Here is a 20,417-nt window from a genome sequence, read left to right on the forward strand (position 1 = left end):
TGTTTTCTTCCCATTTTCTCACTTCATTCTATCCTCCTTATTTTTATTCACCTATTTAAACAGATCCATCTCTGTGTCTCTGCCCTGCCTCTGGTCTTGCTTGCGTTCTCTCTCTCCAACAGCTCTTTTACACCAGGTTCTTACCTTTAGGGCTGTTTCAGCCAGAGTGGAGGGGAGTCCTTAAATCTAATAGGTTCTGTCTACTTCTTGGTGTCCCTGGATTATATTTGTTCCTAGAACAAATTGCCTAGTTGACCACTAACTAACTTGAACATATTCAGACCTGGCAGTGGTACTGTAGTAACAAGCCAGGCCACACTTGTACTAACCCATAGTGGTAAGGTGACCATCCATCCCTTTCCTACAGGGACAGTCCCTTATTTCGGCTGCCTCACAGGCATCCTGACTTTTTAAGTAAATTGTCCTGTATGGTGCAGGTCTCCTGTTCCCCAGCAGCCACTCTGCAGGGCAGCTGCCTCATTCCCCAGCATCCCGCACCTCAGAGAGGCAGCTCCTGCTGCAGAGAAGCTCCTCCATGGGGTGGCAGCCCTGATCCCCAGCAGAGCAGCCACTGCTGCCAGGGACCCCCTCCATGGGGGGGCTGCCATATTCCCTGCCCCTCCACCCCTGGAAGCCTGTGGAGCCCTTATTCTCTGCATCCCCATCCTTAGCCAGGAAGTTATGAAGCCTCCACGCCCCATTATCAGGAGGCTGCAGAGCCCCATCCCCAGTGCCTCTCCCTGGAGCAGCAGCCTCCATCGCCAAGGAGCCCTACTGTGGGACAGCAGCCCCCTAGCCCCAGAGGCCAGTGTCCTGTATTTGCCATAGGGCAATGTGGTCACCCTATATAATGGGAAAAGGATGGCAGTAAACACAAAAACAGACTGGATTCAACTGTGTAAGTCATCTGCCAACCCAGCTAGACTCTGTGGCCTTAGAGTTGTGAGGTTAAAGAGCAATTGCATTCCTGATCCACAGTCACCGTCCTCGTCGGAGTTGAAAAGCAATTGTGTACATAAAGGATCTTTGAACAGGCCAATGCAAGAAATAACTAAACAAAGGGCCTATCTGATGTTACATAAGCTGCCAATGGGACTAGATGACACATGGTTTAAATCTGTACAGGCTCTAACTACCCTGATTCAAGAATCACCAAGTGAGATTCTGTATTATGTAGGTTACACTCAACAGTTACAATGAGCCCCTTCTGGCTGTAGATTTATGAACTGCACTGTCACAAGGCTGACACTTTACAGGCCCCCATGTACTCTACATCTATAAGGAGGGTGTGATGGGGTGTACCCACCTTGCACTGGCTGAGGTGTGGGGGGCCAGGCTTACTGGATGGAGAAAGCCCTGCTGGGCTTGCTTCAGCTGCAGCCCTAGTATAAGGGCAGAGCAGCTGGTCAGTTGGGGTGTGCCACCAAGATAGAAGGAGCTCCTGCCCTAGCCTGAGAAGCAGCAGCCAGAGCCCAAGCAGAGCTACGCATTCAGATTGGGGTAAGAAGTAGCCCAGGGCAGGGAGCCAGGAAGCTGTACCAGTGCAGTTGGCATGTTTCAGGAGGAGACCCCACTGAGATGGGGTTGGGGGGGCACACCCACCACCAACAGGGCCCTGGGCTGGTGCCTCTGGGAGAGGGAGGGCCTGGGCCCAGGCCCCACTACTGTCACCCCTGTGACTCCAAGGAAGGTGGAGCACAGACTGTTATATTGACAAGGCCACTGAGGCCAGCCTGTGGCTGTGGTATTGACTAGGCTGCTGAGGCTAGCCTGCTATATGGATTAGGCCACTGGGCCTGACTATGGTGGTTGTAAGCCCTCAGAAGAGGTGTGAGGCTAGATGCCCTGCCGTAGCGGGAGTGGGCTCCAATCCAGATAGCTGTTGAATGAGTTACACTGCAGGTAAGGATTTATTCCTAGCACAAGGCTAACCCAGGTGAGTGCACATTTAAGGGTTCTAACTCGGTGCGGGAAGGGAGGTGGAACAGATGAATGGTACAACTTGCTTATAGAATCACATGGGACATCAAGTTATAACCTGCTAATGTGAAGAAACTCTTGTGGGAACAAAGACAACACAGACAACTGCTGGGGAGAAGCAGGCGCCTCTCTGCAAGAGATCTCTCTGCCTTGAGGTTTGCTTAACAGAAGCTGAGCTGGGAAGAGCAGCATTTTGAATGCAGTTGTTTTTTTTCTGTCCCTTGCTTCTGGTAACTATACGTGTCTTTAATTAATCTGAAGAGATTCTGCATATGGTGCCTCCAAGTACTGAAAGTGCTAGAGAAAGAAAAGGCTCTCCAAACCCCACTATACTGGAAGGGACCATCCTGAGGTGATTCTCCCTGAGGCTATTCTGAGGAAATGGATGGTGTTACATCACAGCTGAAAATGACCAAATATGATTTCAGTGGGTCAGTAGCCCCTGACCCAAAAAAAGGTTCTCTTACCCTTGATTTAGTGTCTACTCTCAGCAGTTCCTGCTGCGCTGAGCCCAGGCTAGACGAAGGGTTATAAGGCGCAGTGCTGGAATTATTTTGTGGTTCCCTGGGGATGTGGTTTGCATCGGCAATCACAGCTACTTTCATTTCCACTTCAGTCTGAGTTTTGGGTCATCCAAGAGTCTCAGTGTGTGACAATAAACAGTAACAGTTTTGTTCCTCAGGCCTGAAGGATGGTGCTTTCAGTGGAGACACGGCTGAGCTAAAGGTGCAGACATGCTAGCTCTGAGACTTCCTGTGCCAGGAGTGATTCCAGCACTGCCTCTTAGCACCCTTCTTCCCTAATGGGCTCAATGCAGAAAGAATCACTGAAAGGAAAAACTCAGTCAAGGGTGGGGAATATTTTTGGGGCCAGGGCCACTGATCCACTGAAAAAAAATCAGTCTGGGGCTCTGCAGACAGTGTTAAAGAATTGAATAATAGGCACAAAAGGAAACTAGGAAACAGACCACATCCCATCTCTCCTGCTGGCACTGGAGTCCATGAAAGCTTTTGCAAATGGGATTAGGGTGCCCCCTAATGGTAAATGAGCAGCACTTTGGCCATGTTTTCTGTTTGTATTTTTAATGTTTATTACCCATTAAAATAAGCTGAGCACATTTTCCCTAAAACATACAAAAGAGCTTTGGAAGCAAAAGGCAAAAAACAAAAAAAAAGCCCTCAAAAACCCAACTCCAACAAGTAGTTCAGAGTTGCCACCATTTATTAGCAAGCATCATAAGTCATATAGCTGCTCCCTCTTTCTCTGAGTTGAGTTTTAAGATGCGGTGTGGGTGATGGTAGAGGAAAAAGGGTTAAAGAGTTGGGGGAGGGAGCCATGGTAGAGTTATCACCAGATGTCCATAGCTAAAATCTAGGTCACCTATTTTGCCTGTTGGGATTTGGAGATTGACACTACATCTAAACAAAAGCAAGTAATATAGCAGGGCTAAAACTGTTCTAGTTTTAGTATATGTCTATCAGGCTTCTGAGCACAAAGGGCTCATGCAACAATCTGGCATGTATTTGTTCCAAGTGAATCCATGAGCAGCAATTAAATTGGAATATTACAAAGTAAATGATTTTTAGCTATGCGTATATGAGCATTTTTTAAAGGAGTATGCTAGCAGCACTTGAAACAACTTTTATTTCTAAGAGGAAAACAAATTTTGTGGTTACAGCATTGGATTAAGACTTAAAAGAGCTAGGTTTAATTCCTTGGTCTGCTACAGATTCTTTGAGGGTCTCTGAGCATTTCAACTCTCTGCTGCCTATTGCCTTATCTCATAGGAGCATAGAAGTTTACCCCTTTGAGTGAAATTTAATGAGAACCTTTTTGGAAAGGGAAAAGGTGAAATTTTGGTATAATGGTTTTTGGCCAGTTTGAAGCACAGCATTAGGTGTGTAGTTATGATCTCCCATCTATGCAGCAAAATAAAGATGAGAACACATTACCACTGACATGGAACCTGCTTCCTAGTCTACTTGGTACTGAAGCATCAAGAGACTTGCTTTTATGGTGAAGCTATGAAGCAGAAAGTGCTATGAATTTTCAATACTGAGAGCCTTCAGTTGTTAGATTAACTACAATAGGAATGATCTCATGGGTGCCCTAGCAAAGCTCTTTTGCTTTGTAAATTTAAAGCATGAAATGTTATTGCTACTTGAAATTTCAAAAATTTGAAATGGGTCTATTACCCATTAAAAAAGCTAACGTAAGTAAGTTGAAAATCCTTTGGGGAAGATGTTCAACTCACATTTAGTTCATGTGTTGGGGAAGGGGAAGAACCAATAATGAGTTATAAATAAGTTATCAGTGTGTCCGGATACAGATCGTTTTGTGTCAAGACGCAAATTGATAAGCATTGTGCAGATATTAGCAGCTGTTTGGTGGGGAGCTGCTTTAGAGTTTGCTGGTATGACTTCCTTTAGAACCCAGAACTGTAGCCCTTTTTTATGGGTGTATTCCCATTTAATTTGAAGTCAATAGGGCTATTCCTATGGTAAGAGCTGAAGCTTAGAGTCCTAATTGCACTAAACCATGAAAAACCTTTTAACATTTAATTAACTTGGATTTAGAAATTTCACATTGGCCATGGACCAATGTGTATGATGGGTATCCAAATTTCTGATTCAAGATGTCAGTGAGGATAACCTGCTAAAGAGCTAGAGAACAGCAAAATGAATCATTTTTCTAAGCACCCCCCCCATAACAGACCCACCCCATGAAGCAAGGTACTGATCAGTCTCTCTGCTATCAGTCATCTTCAAAGTCCTGCCTTATCCTCCAGTGTACATCTCCATAGGTGAAGGTAATAGAAAATGACTGAAACACAAGGCAAAACTCATATACCTTGTTGTCACTTTGGCCCGCTCTTTGCCTTACCTTGGCCATATAAACAAGACTGCTGCCAAAGTCAGGACCAGGAAAAATCTGTTAAGAATATTAGCCAATTTGACCTGGACACAGGTGCACAGACACTTTGCATAGCAGCTGTGCTATTCAGAAGTGGAACACTGCCCAAGTCATTTCATTCATTCATTCACCTCTCACTAAATTGGTTGATGTTGACTTGAACTCAGATATCTATATGATCACAGGCATCCTGTTCCCCAGTCCTATACCAGGACAAGAGGTTCTGTGGAACATAAACCCTCTGTGCATTCATTGCAGAGAATGTACAGGCAGACTAATGGAAATGCTATGGTCAAGTCAGTTCTGCCACTGTATATGGATATTTTCAGCCGTCCAAGGGCATGATTTACATTGAGGCCTCCATTGTGATCTCAGTTCCCAGGTCAGAATCTGAGAGTAGCAATCCAATGGTGTAATAAATGGTTGGCCATAAAAGTTTGGAATGTTTCGCTTTTTGGTGATCCAACCATACCAGTGCTGGGATTGACCTGCCATGTAACTGTGGACTCTGCTGAACAGGTTCCTAATTAGCCAAGTGGTATGTGCTGCCAACTTCTACACAAGGTCCGTGTGATGACCCTTTTTGTCAGTGTGGTCTCTGACAGTCAATGGCACACATTGTTATAGAGTCTCAGCTAACTAGATTTCAAGATGGCTTTAGGGCCCTTCATTCTGCTAATGAAACTGCTGTTGGGAAGCTTGGGAAGCACTGCAAATGCTAGAATACAGGTGGTCAGACTTACTGACCTTTTGAGACTCATACCACAGTCTTCAGAAATTCAAGAGCTGGAGTTCACCTGTCAGACTCAGGCTCTCAGCTCTTCTGTGAGGCAGATCTTAAGGCTTCAGCCCTACTCGTACTGACATGCTCAGCCCCAACAGGCATGCCCTGCAGGGCTGAATCACTTAAGATCCCCCTACATGGTGAGCAGAAGCCACAGGTGGTGTTTGCCAGTGTTTCCTGACCCTGCGTGGGCACATGGTACCACTAGGCCTCCTCCCTGTACAGCAGCTACTAGAGCCAGCAAGCTGGGAGCTGTGACCATGGGAAGAGGCAATGGCAAACAGCCAGAAGCTGCACCCAGCTAATAAAACTCCTCCCTGCAGCTCCCAACTGTATGCTGATGCCTTTCCACATGGAGCTAAAGAGAGGCGCCACTGAGGGTAAGGGGCAAGGTTCCCTGTAGGCTAGATGGCAGGGCTGCTGCTTAGCCACTTTAAGGAGCCCCACCCAGGGAGCTGTCTGAATGGGGAAGGGCACTTCTCCCTCATCTGCTGCAGTAGCTCCCTGCTGCAGAAAGAAAAGCAGGAGCCTGCCTCTCTGACTATAGGGAGGGGACATCAGGGGAAGGAGGGAGTAAGGGGATCTTACTCAAGCAAGTAATTTAATAGACTTACAGTAAATAATTTTCTCCCCTCTTCTCCCTCCCTTCTGTCCTATGTACCTGATCTCTCAGTTTTCATTTCATTTTTTGTTTGTATCAGTTATATAATGGTCATGCCAATTCCGTTTCAGCACTGCTTCCAGTACAGCACAGTCTCCAGATCTGAAGAAGTGGGGCTGCCCAATGAAAGCTCATCACCTAATAAAATATTGTGTTACTCTTTGCAGTGCTACATAACTGCCTTTTTGTTCGGGGGGTGGGGGAGAGAATTGGGGTGTCTTGTTTCTCAGCTGGGCTGCAGCAGCCAGTCAGGAGTGGAGAGGAAAGAGACTCATTACCACAACTAGCAGCTTGTGTTCCCTCTTCCTGCCCCAGCATGCTCTCCCAGCCTCCAGCTGGATTCATTGAATATGAGGGAAAACTTCATGGGACAGGGGGGTCTGGTGAACTGGGGGTGAGGAGTGAATTTGTGGCTGTTGGTGCCTGAAACTCAGAGGCAGGACTTTCTCGCAGCCTCTTGCTGGGCTGGGGCTGAGGGGAGGGGGCCAGATTGCATCAGTTGAGGGAAGAAGCAGGTGGATGGGTGCTGGCATCTGTGTGGTGGGGGTGGGGCAATTGTTTGGGGCACCTTGACTTACTCTCATCTGGGCTGCAACAAGAGTCAGAGGCACTCTCTGTCTCAGGACAGCAGCCCTAGCTATTTTCCACTGTTAGGCTTACAGAGGAAACACATAACAATGAATCCACTGCAGTTCTAGATCAAAGTATTTTTCACCTAGGCTTGGTCTACAGTAAGATATTAGGTAGAATTTAGGTCAATTTTCTAAGCAATCAGTCCATGCTACGGGGTCCATTCTGGTGGCTTTAAGGGCTCCTATGGTTGATTTATGTCTTCTGATTTTCACAAGCAGTAACGCCAAAATCAACCTTGCATGGGCAACTTTAGGGTAATACAGATGGAGCATTGTGATATTCAATGTGCTTGGCATCCTGGAAGTGTTGCACAGTGCTCCAATGTGACCATTCTGGTCACCGCTTTCAGCTCCATTGATCTCCAGGTGTGCGGGAAACAGCCAGGGAAAAGTTGAATTTCATTTCCTGTTTGGCCAGCCTGGCAGGGTGCACTCCTCAGATGTGCATATGGCCACAAATTCTGAGCATGGCAGATGAACTGAAGCATAGAGCATGCAGAAGATCCAGGAAGCTTATTGCTGTTTGGGGGTCAGGTGGTGGGGGCAGGGGAGAGGAAGCTCTGTGCTGGCAGAGATACAAAGCAGCAAAAGAAATGCAGACATTAATGCAAAGATCTCAGAGGGCATGGTGGAAAAAGGATTTACCAAGGACATCCAGCACTGTCACATGAAAATAAAGATGCTCAGGCAGGCATCCGATAAGACAAAAAAAAGCAAATGGATGTTCTGGGTCATTGTGGCAGACATGCTGGTTCTATAAACAGCTGCATGGGATTCCCAACCGCCCTCCCCAAACAGTTTGTGCATACCTACTAAGAGATTCTTCAGGCAGCCTCTGGCAACAGCAGGGTGCACATGGAGAATGAGGAAGGGGAGAACAACAATGATCAGCAAACGAACAGAGCAACTGATCTCAGGGACAGCCAGGAACTTTTTTTTAACTTTGGATCTCATCCCCTCCTCTCAGGGCATTTCTCAGCTGGACCCAATGGCAGGAAGGGCATCTCTGGTGATTTCTCATATTTAATCCTGCTACAAGTGGGTTAAGGCAATTGGGTGTGATCATTCTGTGGTGGGTGCTGTACCTGCACGGTCTGGAGCCCCCAGAACAACTTGTTAACGTCTCTGGGGACGTAGCACTGATCTTCCTTGCACATCTTCATAAAGTTCTCAGACAGGTACTCTTAAATTCTTCTCACAACGTTTCTGAGGAGGCCTGCTGTCTGTCATCCTCTTCCATAGGACACCCTTCCATGCCAAACCAGCAGTAAGTAGTCTGGCATCATTGCATCACAGAGCAGTGTAGCATACTGACCAGTCGTCTGTCCACATTCAGTCAGCATCCGTTCCTTATGAACGTTTGTTATTCTAAGGAGGCTGATAGCTCTTTTTGCAACCTAGCAAAAGCAGGGGAAGGATCACTAAGCTATTATGATAGCACACCTCCCTCTGTCGTCTTTGGAGCTCCCCCTCCCTTCATTTCCCCACTTGCGGAAGGGAAGCTTTCACTGTCCCAGACAAGGTGGGGAATATACACCGACCACAAGAGTCACACGCAGAGCCACAAACAGGAAAGCACAAGCTGCTTTTCTGTGCTTGGACTGTGCCTTGTCTCCTCCCTTCCCCAGGCTCCTGGAGGAAGGGAAACTTTCACTGTCCCAGCAGAGTGGGGAGTAAAAGCACTTGGCGACTGTGAGAGACAGCCCCAATAGCACAAGCTGCACTGCTATGTGTGCCCCCACAGCTTCCTTCCTTTACCCAGGCCCCTGGGGGAATGAAAAGGCTTAATGTCCCAGCAATGCACGAAAGAAAAGCACATGGTCACTGCCACTGCCTTAGCCCCTAGGAGCCTCCTGACACACACCCACTTGCAGCATGCACAGCTGCAGAAACTGCTTTTGCAATCACAGTCTTGAAAGCATGCCCCAATCTGTGGCTTACCATGACTGAAAGTGAACCAAGTTAAGCAGGTCCCTTAAGATCTCTGTGTTGTACCCTCTTCACAGAAGAGGCTTAAAAGCCAAAACTTGTCCTTGGATGAAACACATCCCTATTGTGTTCCGCAGAGGTTGTTTCATGAAATTTCTTTGTGTACTGTTAACCTTATCTCAGATACAGAAAACGTATCTCCTTAAAGTCTGGCCTTCATTTATGTCTAGTTGCAGTGGGCACAACAGTGAGCTCATTGACCACTGCTCACTCCCCTTCTGCCCCTGTCCCCACCCATGCACCTGCCAGCTATTAGACTGGCAGATACCAAGGAGAAAAGAAACCTGAGAAGATATTTCTAGAGCACATGGATACCACCCACATGGACAAGGCACAGATGAATGTGCAGAGGAGAAAAATGCTGGAGGAAACAAGAGAGGATCATGAGAAGAACAGAGAACTCAGAAAGCATGAAGTCCAGACCTAGGAGGAGATGTTGAAGCTGACAGTGTAGCAAACAGAGTTCCTGAAATGCCTGGTACAGGCGCACAGAGGCCCACTGAAGACCATCATGGACGACATGCCCTCCTCAACATGTTCCCTAACCTACGCCTGCACTTGCATCCCAGAATGTGGGATGGGCTGAGTAAAGGCAGCCTTGCATTCCACTCCCAGTGATGCTTTTGAGAGCAGAAGGTTGACATTCCCCTACGTGTGATGGTTAAAAAGCTTCTTGCTTACCCACCCCTGAAACCCCTGCCATGAACTCCTTTAGTGTCCGCTGAATAAAAATTATTAATCTCACAAAACAGTGTCTTTATTGGTTGTGTTGCACAGTGGGAGGATTTACAGGCCAGCACACATCATTCAGGGGACACTGCCTTAAGACCAATGGACATGACTATTGTGTCGTTGTCTGGTCATGCATAACCTTGCTTTTTTCAAAGCCTCCCTTATTAGCAGTGCCCTCCTGAGTCAGGAGGATCTAGAACCTGGCTTTTAAGCAGACAAATGCACATCCTACTACCATTTTACACTTGCTTAGCCTGTAGTTGAACTGCTCCTTACTGCGGTCCAGGCTGCCTGTGTATGGCTTTGTGGGCCAAGGGAACAAGGGGTAAGCTGGATTTCCTAGAATCACTGTTGGCATCTCACATCTCCTTTGGTGATTTTCTGGTCTGGGAATAAAGCTTCATTCTGCAGCTTTCTGTACAGAGGTCCTAAAGATGAGGGCATCATTCACCTTTCCCGACCAGCCCTTGTTGAAGTCAGTGAAAGAGCCCTTGTGATCCACCAACACCTGCAACACCATGCAGAAGTACCCATTGTGGTTTATGTACTCTGTGGCATGGTGGTTTGGTGCCAAGATAGGGACGTTCATGCCCTCTATTGTCCCTGCTGCAGTTAGGGAACCCCATAGTGGCAAAACCATCCATCATATCCTGAACATTTCCCAGAGTCACTCTCTCTCATAACAGAAGGGTATCATTTGCCTTGGCCACCTGGATCACAGCAGCCCCAACTGTAGTTCTGCCCACTCCAAATTAATTGCCCACTGACTGGTAGCTGTCTAGTGTTGCATGCTTCCACATGGCTACTGCCACTTGCTTCTGAACTGTTAGTGCAGTCTCAGTTTGATATTGCAGTACTTTATGTTGGTGGAAAGCAATTTACAAAGTTCCATGTAAGTGGCCTTGCAGATGAGGAAGTTTTGTGGCCACTGCTGATCATCACTTACCCACTGAACAATGCAGCCCCACCTGTCTGAGCTTGTTTCATGGCTCCAGAACTGACTCTCCACAGTGCACAAAGCATTGAGTGCAGCCAGCAACCCCCGATTCCTCTCTAGTGTTTCATGTATGTGTATATCTGTGTCCTCCTCAGAGTCTTCATTGCTCTTACAGCTGCTTTGGCTCTGCACATACTGCAGCACAATGCATGAGATGCACATACTACTTGCCACAACAGTTAGAAGGTGGAGGGGTTCCATGCAATGGCATCTGCACAAATATGTAAAAAGGGTGCAAATACATTTTTTTGCCATTGCTTCCCAAAGGGAAGGGAAGGAGAGAAGTGCACTATGGGATGCTAATAACACACACCTGCAACTACCTGTGGCACTTTCTGTTGTGTCAGACACTGGGAGCTGAAGCCACAACGCAATGGGGCAGCAATAACTGGGGGATAGGTACCCATTGTGCCTTGCTAACCAAGTCAAAGCAACCAACCCTAATGAGGTGCACTGCATCAATTTCATGTGGCAGAGTGGACATGCACCATTGACTTTACAAAACTGGGTGCTACAAAATCAACTTATTCTTGTTTAACTGGTATTTGAGTAAATAGCACTCTCAAATAACCTGTGGTCTCTCTGCCCCTGTCCCCTGTGGGAGGCTACAAGATACATTGTAATAAGCTGGCAGTAATAAAATCTCATTGGTTTAGTTGGAAGCAGCTCTCCTAGAGGGACATTTAGATGGTAACTGCTAAACCTCATGTCTTGGCATTCTGTTCCCTAAAGAAACTGAAAAGACATGCTTAATCTAGCCTCATTAATCATGTAGTTAGCTAACAATTTAAATAGATTACAGGCACTACATCTCTCCTCTGAACCCAAAGCCTGCTGCTGCCCCCTCTTAAAGGGCAAAGTTGCCTGCTCTTAAAGGGGAAAGCTGGCAGCCAGTAGGTTGGGGGGGGGGCGTTCTAGAGCCAGCTGCAGCTCCCCCAATAGTGCCACCCTCTTTCCCCTTGCTGTGGGGCTCCACCTTGGAGGGCTTTGCAGAGCACTGGGTTGGGAGATGGCAACTGCAAACTTGCCTCCTTGTGCCTAGGCCCATGGCCATCCTACAACAGCGCACACAGCCAGGAAGAAAAGTACAGGGAGCCGGAGCTGGGGTTTGTGTACAGCCCCACACCAGGGAGGAGGGTATCCCATTCAGTGCTGCCCTGCATCCCTCCATGCTGTCCGAGAGCGCAGATGGCAGGCTCCTCTGCATGCCTACCCAATGCAAGCACTGCATTCTCTATTATTCAGAATATTTGATTATCTGTCAGCCTCCCAGTCCTGTGGATGCCAGATATCAAGGAGTTTACTGTAATTTCCTAAGGTAGACATACCTTTAGTCATCATAGTAAGAAAGCATCTGAAAATCAGTTACCAATGGACTGGATTGGTGTGAAAGTTTCCTGATATACACCTCGTTCACTGTGAGCGGAATGCCCCGTGCATGTCCTTTCTTAGCCAACTGTACTGAGCTACTTTGTCTCAGAAGTGATAATGGGATCAGTGTTAAAAAGGGATTAGAGAACTGAATCTGAACATTTTGTTAAAACTAAATGGATTAACTGGTAGGTTTAGAGAAGCTAAGCAGCCACATTTCCCCCCAGAAACAGAACTATAAAATCATTGTTTAGAAGCTCTCCTCCCATTCCTTACAAAGCTGCTTAGATTACATATTTTAATAAGACATTGTGCTAAATATTAAACATTAAAATTCTTTAAAGGGCTCATTCCACCCTAAGTGATTGCAGGACAAAGCCTTTTGTAGGGGTTCGCAGTTAAACTGAAGTTACTGTGTGTCCAGCTAACCTTGCTGAACAGCTGGTTTTAATGTTTAATATAGAGCAAACTCCTCTCAGCTGGTGGAATTTTTGTATGATAGCAACTAATTATAAGAAATTATACTAGCTAGTTCCTTTTATATTTGTGCATCTCAAGAGTAGCTTTGATTCTGACTACAGACATAAAGGGCATTTTAAATTGGTTTAAAAGAAATGTAATTAATTCACTGTGTGGATACTCATATTAGTTTAAACCTGGGTTTAAATAGCTATAAACTGCTTTTAATCAGTTGCGATGGCCACACTCACAGGGATTGACCAAGTTACATCGAGAACTAAAAATATGAAGCCATTAGCTGCTCAAACTAATGTTTGCAATGATTTGTGTACACCATTGTTAGGCATAAAAGGGGATTTGTAACCAGTGAATTACACTTCCACGAAGTTGTACCAGTTTAACTAAATTAGCTTAAAATCTTCAGTTAAATTGGTGGAGTTTCTATGAGGACCAGACCTCTGTTAAAGTCAGTGCAGTTACATGGGCTAAATTGCAATAATAAGGCACACTTTTCACGCAAAGGCAAGTGGAGTACTTACACCAACAGAACTAAATCAGTTTCTAAATTAGTAAAACTTTCTTTAGTAGATAAAAACCTGTAAGGAGAATCTCTTTCTATCTCAGGTACTTACATAGTCACATTGTTGCAGAATCTGAGCCTTGCATAATGTATACTGTATTTTTTTTCCTCACATCTCCCTGAGGTTGAGGAGTAGAATCATCTCCATTTTGCAGATGAGGAATTGGAAGACAGTGAGATTAAGGCCCAGTTACACAAAGGGACACCAGATTTCTGATTTACTCTGCAATCTGCAAAATTCCAGGTCAGCCACCAATAACGAGCTACGCACATAAACGCCATGGTAGTTGACCAGGGCCTGCAGCACCATGGAAAAGTAGACCTTCCTGTTGATGAACTTGGCCATGTGATGCTCCAGAGCATGGATCAGGATATGGGTCCCAGTGATAGCTCCGACTCAGTTTGGGACCCCCAAGGCAGTAAATCCAATCACGACCCTGTTGAGGTCCCCCAGATGGATGACCTTGCACACCGTGATCAAGTTGATGGCCCTGCAGAGGAAGGTGACCACAAACACGTGACAGAGACTGAGGGTGGGAGCAACTGGAGCCTTGGGGATCCTCAGCTCCTTCTGTCCACTCTCCCCAAGCTCTCCAGGAGCGCCCCTCCCCAACCTCCTGCACTCAGTGCGGCCACCCCCATAGCAGCAGAGCTGTGTGAGGTAAGGATGGGACAATTCCTTGGGGCAGGGGCTTCCCCCTCAACCCTACTGTCCAATGGTCCCCCTTTAGTGGAACACCCCTACCCCCTGTGTGGGGACTGCTGCCTGAGAGTGCATTAGCAGGGCCCCGATGGTGGACATCCCCATGCCAAACTGGTTGCCCACTGACCAGTAGCTGTTGGGGGTGGTGAGCTTCCAAAGAGCTATTGTGACCCACTTCTCCACAAGGATGGTGGGTCACAGCTGGGTGTAGCATTTCTGGAGGACAGGGGCAAGCTAGGCACAGAGCTCCAAGAAGCTGGCCTTCTGCATGTGGAAGTTGTGGAGCCACTGCTGGTAATCCCACTGCTCCATGACCAGCTGGTCCCACTGGTCCGAAGAGGTGTTGGGGGCTCCAGAGCTGCCTGTGCACTGTGGGGGGGGAGGGGGCGGGTGTAGTGTCTGAAGCCATGGTGATGTCCCCAAAGGTGATTTTGGGGTTGACCTTCGCTGAGGAACAGGAAGGCAGATGCCAGAAAGTTCAGCACAAGCTGCAGCACATCTGCGTGAGCCCACTGCAAGCCCAGAGACAGTTCCAGCAACGTGGCACCCAGGGACTGGCTGTGTTGCCTGAAAACACAGGGCAAGCACAGCAGGCACTTGGAGGGCTCTACTGTCTCTCACGGGGTGAGCTTGCAGCAGGGGCAGGGAATGGCTATGTGAAAGGGTCCCTATAAGCACCTGTCGCTGCAGGGCTCTGGTACCAGCTCCTGGAAGGAACTGGTGACCTGCAACCCTGGCTGATGTGGTTCCAGGTGACAGTTTTGTTGAGCGAGTGGCTGGGCTGTCCCGCTGCTCTCTGTTGACAGACCACTCTTTCAGTGTGCCTTGGCAATCTGTGGGCAGAAGTTTTGTCACAAGATACCTTCTGACACAAACTTCTGCTGACAAAAACCCTGTGGTCTAGACATAGCCTAACAGTGAGGACCCATTCCACAGTTCCTGCCACCTGTTTGATTTCTCGGCTAGGTTCCCAATGCCTGATAGAACAAAACACATTATTGTGGGTGGTTCTGGGTACATGTTTTCAGCCTCCCACGATGCAGTTATCCACACCCTCCCTCCCTGCTTGCAAGCAATGGCAAACAATTATTTTGCATGCTTTTTACCCCTTGTTATACCTGCAGCTGCCATAGCATAGTCTGCATGGCACATATGCCTTAGATACAGGGCTGCCCCAGCATGCTGCCCTCTGATTGGCCTCCCCGCACCCCTAACAGCCCTTTCCTTATTTTCTGGGGCTTTGTGCAAAGTCCCTCCAGCCTGCTTTACATTTTTGTCCTGCCAGAGGGGCAGCTGCCCCACCACAGTATCATACAATATTATGCTAATCAAATATATTGCTTTCGTGTACATTAAATGGTTCACATTGCTATAGTAGTTGACCAAAAAAAAAAAATTAAAATTTTTGTAACAAAATGGTAAATCTGCATGTCCCAATAACTGCACTCACAAAATATAAATTCAGTACACCATCTTTCTTTGTCCAGTACTGCTAGCACACTGTTGCTGCATCAAGCATTTATTAAATTATGTCTCAGGCTCTCCAGAGTCATAGGTTTAATTTTTTTTTGTACTCTTAATTTGCCTTCTGGTTTTCGCACCTTAACATGCAGGAGTTTTGAAAGGGTTTTCTCTGCAGCCACAATGGTCAGACCCCTTTTTAAAACATGAAAACTTGGGCCAAGTCTACACTACAAAAGAAATGTGATAAGATATGCAACTCCAGGTACGAGAATTGCATAGCTGCAATTGGCATACTTAAGTCAAATTTCAAGTGTGGGCCCTACTATGAGGTGTAGCAGAGTTGATGGGAGTGTCTACACAATGAGATGTTTGATTTTTTTTTTAATAAATTCGATTTTTAATAAATTTGATTTTTAACCTTGTTCTTATGAAGTTGAATTTAAATCTCCACAAATCATCTTGAAATTTGACCCACTGTTTTTCTGTGTCAAGGATCTGTGGCCCCATTGCCCAATGCAAGTTTCACAGTGTGAGCAGTGCATTATGTATAGCTATCCCACAGTGCCTTAGCCATGGTTGCTTGTGGGCGTTTCATGTTAGAATCCCAGAATGCAAAGCACTGTACCAGAATTCAGAGCACCCAGTAATAGAATTCAGCCCTCCCACAAACCCACTTAGGGTCCCTGTGCTTCGCCTCCTCTGTGGACATCGGTGTAGCAGTAGGCATCTGTGCTATCAGCCCCATCCTCCCCCACCTGGTTCCATCAGCCATGCATCTGCTGCAGACAGTGGCTGAGTGGCAGGCAGCTGTGACTTCAGCCCTCCCGCCCCCAGACTACCCAGGTTCCCTGTGCCATGCGTCCTCTGCGAATGTTGGCATAGCAGCAGGCAGCTGTGTTACCAGCTCTGTCCACCTTCACGTGGTTCCATCAGCCACGTGTCCAGACCTTCATATTTGCAGGTCTGGGTGCTGCAGAATTCAAATTCTAATTCAATCAAAAATTCGCAGGCTTTCTGTGACCTTCATCCTAAACTCCTGGATGGAGACCAGCAGAGAGGAAAGCAGCCAGACATGAAAGTCACCGCATAGCTTTGTGGGATACATACAGGGCACTTCTGGAGGCTAATAAATTCAAATTAAAGACATGGTGCTTCCGTACTAGCTTTTATTTGAAATTGATGCTATACCCATTCAGTAATAGCCACATTTTTGTTGTCAGTTTCAGGGCTCACTAATTTGACCTAATGGTATTTATAGTGAAGACAGTGATGTTTTAATAGTGAGCTAACACCTTTAAATTCAATTTTATCTCATCGTGGGGACGCAGCCTCAGTGTTTGACCTTGCACCTCTGTACTAGATGACCCCGGGAAGATCAACTTCAGCGCATCCATGCTCACTTAAGTATACATGCGTCCTAAGTGTCTCCTATACATCACTTAACTCCAGGAATCACGGCTGTAAGACAAATACCAAATATTTTTAAACTTGTGATTAAAAAATTGTGAGGGCTGGAAATGATGGCTTTGCCTGCAATTATCCGAGTCGGGCATGGAAAGTTGTTGATTGGCAGGTGCAAGTGGAACTTGTGTCTCTGAGGGAGTCCATTAATTTTAAGTAGCTCGCAAGAGTACAGTTGCAAAATGCAGCGCGACCAGGTCCATTTTTGCTGAACCCAAGGGTGGTTTTTCCAATATGATGAAGCAGATGTGTAAAAATTATTTCACCTGTGAGATTTTTTTTTCTTAAGGCCAGATGCGCATGTACAAATTTTTGTTCTTATGATTATTTTGCAGGCTCCAAAGATGGACTATTTACACTTACAGAGTTTTGGTTACTTTTGCTGGGATTTCTAAAGGCACACAAACAAAATATACGGGGAAACCATTAAATTCAACATTACCCATATGTGGTCCATCTACTGTTGAAATAAGAATTTAGACCACATTTTGTACGTGTTCATAGACTAGAAAAAAAATTCTGAGTCTGCACAGGAAAATACAGCTTTTTCTGGAGAATGCGGGCATCGATCCCGCTACCTCTCGCATGCTAAGCGAGCGCTCTACCATTTGAGCTAATTCCCCATGTGATAAAGCCCTTTATTCAACCAGTCAGATATAACCTCCGTACCACGTGACATTTCTCTCCCACCTCCTACCCGTGGCAAATTGTTGTCAGGCAGTTTCGCCACCTCGCTCCTCTGACGAGGGCATGGCTTCTTCCCTTAGCCAATGACCAGGCGTGATGGGTGAGGCTTCTCTGGTGTTTTCTGTGCTCAGTTTCCAGTCCACTATCTATGCAGGCCCCGCCCTCACCAATTGGTGATGCACAGATCTGAGTCTTTTATCAACTGATTGGTTCAGCCCGATTTATTTTTAAACTTTACTTCCGGCTTTGATTGGGGACAAAATACGCCTATCATTGTGACGTTCAGCTGTTGCTAAGGCCTGAAACCGGGGGGCCCACCGGGACGCTCTGATTGGCCTTTAGTATGCCGTTTAGCTCGCCCTCACTCCCCAGACAGTCCACTGGTAGTTCAAACCACGTGTTATTGGCGGCCAAAGGAAAGCCAATAGGAGTTGGCATTTGTGCTGTTGTCCAATGGAAGTATGCTGTTGGGAAGAGGGTGTATCACGGAAGTGTGATTGGCAGGCCAGGAGGGGGAGCGAAAGAGGGCTCATAGGGTCTGATATGTCCGCCATCTTGAAGTGTCGGTGATGGTGGTGAGCGCCAGGTTTCCCGTCTGAGGAAAGGCAGGCTGGGACCCGTGACGGGGAGACGCGCTCGCCCAGGTAGGGAGGTCCGGGGGCTCTGGTCTCAGTCAGCTGGCGCTGGGAGTTGTTTCCGCTCCCTGACGCTCTCCCCAGTGCAGGGGCGGGGGAGCCGTTTCTTTCCCCCCGTCCTGCGCGGGGAGCTGGGGGCGCGTCTTCCTGTTCCCCGCGGTCTGCGGGCTGGTCTCCGAGCCCTCTCCCCGCCTTCGACTGGGGGCCTCTGGCCGCTCTTCTCCCTGGTTTGTGCTTGAGCTGTGGGGGAGGAGCGGCCTTGTTTGTTCCCAGTCTCTAGCAGCGGCCTGGTCGAGTTGTTTTGCTTCCTGAGGAGTAGCCCTAACTCCCGGCCGCCCCAGTCGTTGAGGGTGCGGTGGTGGCTCCCCAGGGTTCCTCGTGTGCCCCGCTGAAGGATGGTGACTTTACTCCTTTATGGTTGCATGTGCGCCCTCCCTCCCCTTCCCCCACTGTCCAGCGATACTCAGCAGGCTGTACTGAATCACTGGGGACCCGGTGTTACTTTACCGCCTGTTGCCCGTCTTAGCGATAGCCATCTGTGTTCTCTCTGCTTGTCTTCTCACTGTAGCTCTTCCCTCAGATTGCCAGTTAGGACTGGGCTGGTTAGTTTGCACTGAGGTCTTTCTATGAACACCTGATAAACCTTTTCCGTTTTGTCGTGCGGAAGATGTGTGAGGGCAAGTGTATGTGTGCGTACACAGTCTGTCTCTCCCAAGCCTGGGAACTCTGTTGTGTTTCATCAGAGTCCGGGTCAGGTGTGGATTTGATCTTAGGGTCTGGGATGGCTGCAGAAAATATTTGCTGAAGTGAGTAGGAGCTGTGTTACTCTGTTCCACTTAATCTAAATTATAGGTGTCGTATCTTTTGGGGTGTCACATGGGGTTTTAACATCTAGTTTCCATAGTACAAATAGTAAGGCTTTATTATTCAGTTAGCAGAATTCCTGAATAATACTTTTTTTTTCCAGTGGGCCCTTAAACCTTCTCTTAAACCCACCATAATAGAAATTTCATTTTCTTTATTATCTTGTTCTTAGTAACTGTTGGGAAACCAGATGAATTATCGAAGGGACACTCAGGTTAAAGTGTTCTTTCTAAAAGCATCCAGCAAAAATACAACTGTCAAGAAATCTTTATGATGCTTAAATCGAAAGTTGGTTTCCTCTTTGCTGTTTTGCTCCTCAGCTTGGACAGTCAAAACAGATTAGTTCTTGCAATTGTTCACACTTAACTTTAATATGTGTTTTCTAAACTAGTGTTTCAGCATTCCTGTGGAAATGTTCTATGATTGTTCCATACAACTGTTTCGATTATAGTTTCACGAAGTTGAGACATTTTGATTAGCTCTAACAAACAAAACCCATTTTTTTAAATAAAGCTACTTTCTTCTAGAATGAACTGAACATGACTGCCTCCCTTTCAAATCTGAACCTTTCTTTAGTACCTCAGAGTGCTTTCTAAGTAGGACAGTGAATTGGAACACCAAGACTGTCTCATGATATGACTGGATGTCAGTATAGACGGGTATAAATCAGTATAGATGGGTATATGTCAGAAATAAAATTCAGAATAACTGATTCTTTCATATTCTGTTGGAACTGTTAGACATGCATAACCAGTGAAATATGTTACAGCACACTAAGCTCTCTTCTGAGTTATGATAGGGGAAATATGCCTGTACTTTTGGAACTTACTAGCTACTGAAAAGTTTCTGGTTGCTGTTAATTTAAAAATCAGAGGTTAAAACCTTTATCCATATTTACTAACATGTTGAATCTTGAATGGAAGGAATTCTGGTTATCCTTTACTGTTTATGCTTTTTATTTACATTCATCCCTCCTTAAATGAGTACTTTATTTACGAGTACTTGCTTAAATGAGGGACACACATATCTTCCCTAGTTCGCTCTGAGTGAACTTCCCCTGGTAATATGAGCCTTACCCTTCTCCCCGTGACTCCACTCCCCACTGTGGCCCTGCAGCCCCAAACCATGGCAGCCTGACACCCCTCCAGGCCCTGTGACCAGACCGCCCCCGCTGCTTGACCCCCTGCAGCCCTAAACCACGGCAGCCAGACCCCCTTACCAGCCCCATAGCCTGAACCACCCCACCTGTAGCCATGGCAGCCCCACAGCCTGACCCTGCAGCCACCTGTACGACCCACGGCCCTGTAACTTGACGGCCCGGCTGGCCCCACAGCCAGACCCGGCTGCTACCTGTAACCCCCATGGCCGGACCCCACCCCCTCTGGCCGCTGCCTGTAAGCCCTGTGGCCCCATGGCTAGACACCCCCGCCAGTGCTGCGGCCCCAAACCGTGGCAGTCAGACCTGTGTGCCGCCTGACCCCCCTGCAGGCCCCAAACCAGGACAG

General features: G+C 47.1%; 1 protein-coding gene and 1 non-coding gene across 9 annotated transcripts in view; one reads left to right on the forward strand and one right to left on the reverse strand.

The window, feature by feature from the left end:
• Positions 1-17,276: 17,276 nt before the first annotated feature.
• On the reverse strand, positions 17,277-17,349 carry TRNAA-AGC (transfer RNA alanine (anticodon AGC)). The gene has a single exon. It is a non-coding gene; the product is annotated as a tRNA-Ala (tRNA).
• Positions 17,350-17,930: 581 nt separating this feature from the next.
• PPP6R3 (protein phosphatase 6 regulatory subunit 3) overlaps positions 17,931-20,417 on the forward strand; it is a 140,646-nt gene continuing 138,159 nt past the window's right edge. For 6 of the 8 annotated variants that reach the window (XM_074997921.1, XM_074997926.1, XM_074997927.1 and 3 more), the window contains exon 1: positions 17,931-18,057. The gene's annotated coding sequence lies outside the window, so the exon portion shown is untranslated. The remainder of the gene's footprint in view (positions 18,058-20,417) is intronic. The other 2 variants (XM_074997925.1, XM_074997929.1) reach the window with 2 other exon arrangements.

This window comes from Carettochelys insculpta, chromosome 6 (assembly GCF_033958435.1).
Source record: "Carettochelys insculpta isolate YL-2023 chromosome 6, ASM3395843v1, whole genome shotgun sequence".
Classification (NCBI taxonomy): domain Eukaryota; kingdom Metazoa; phylum Chordata; order Testudines; family Carettochelyidae; genus Carettochelys; species Carettochelys insculpta.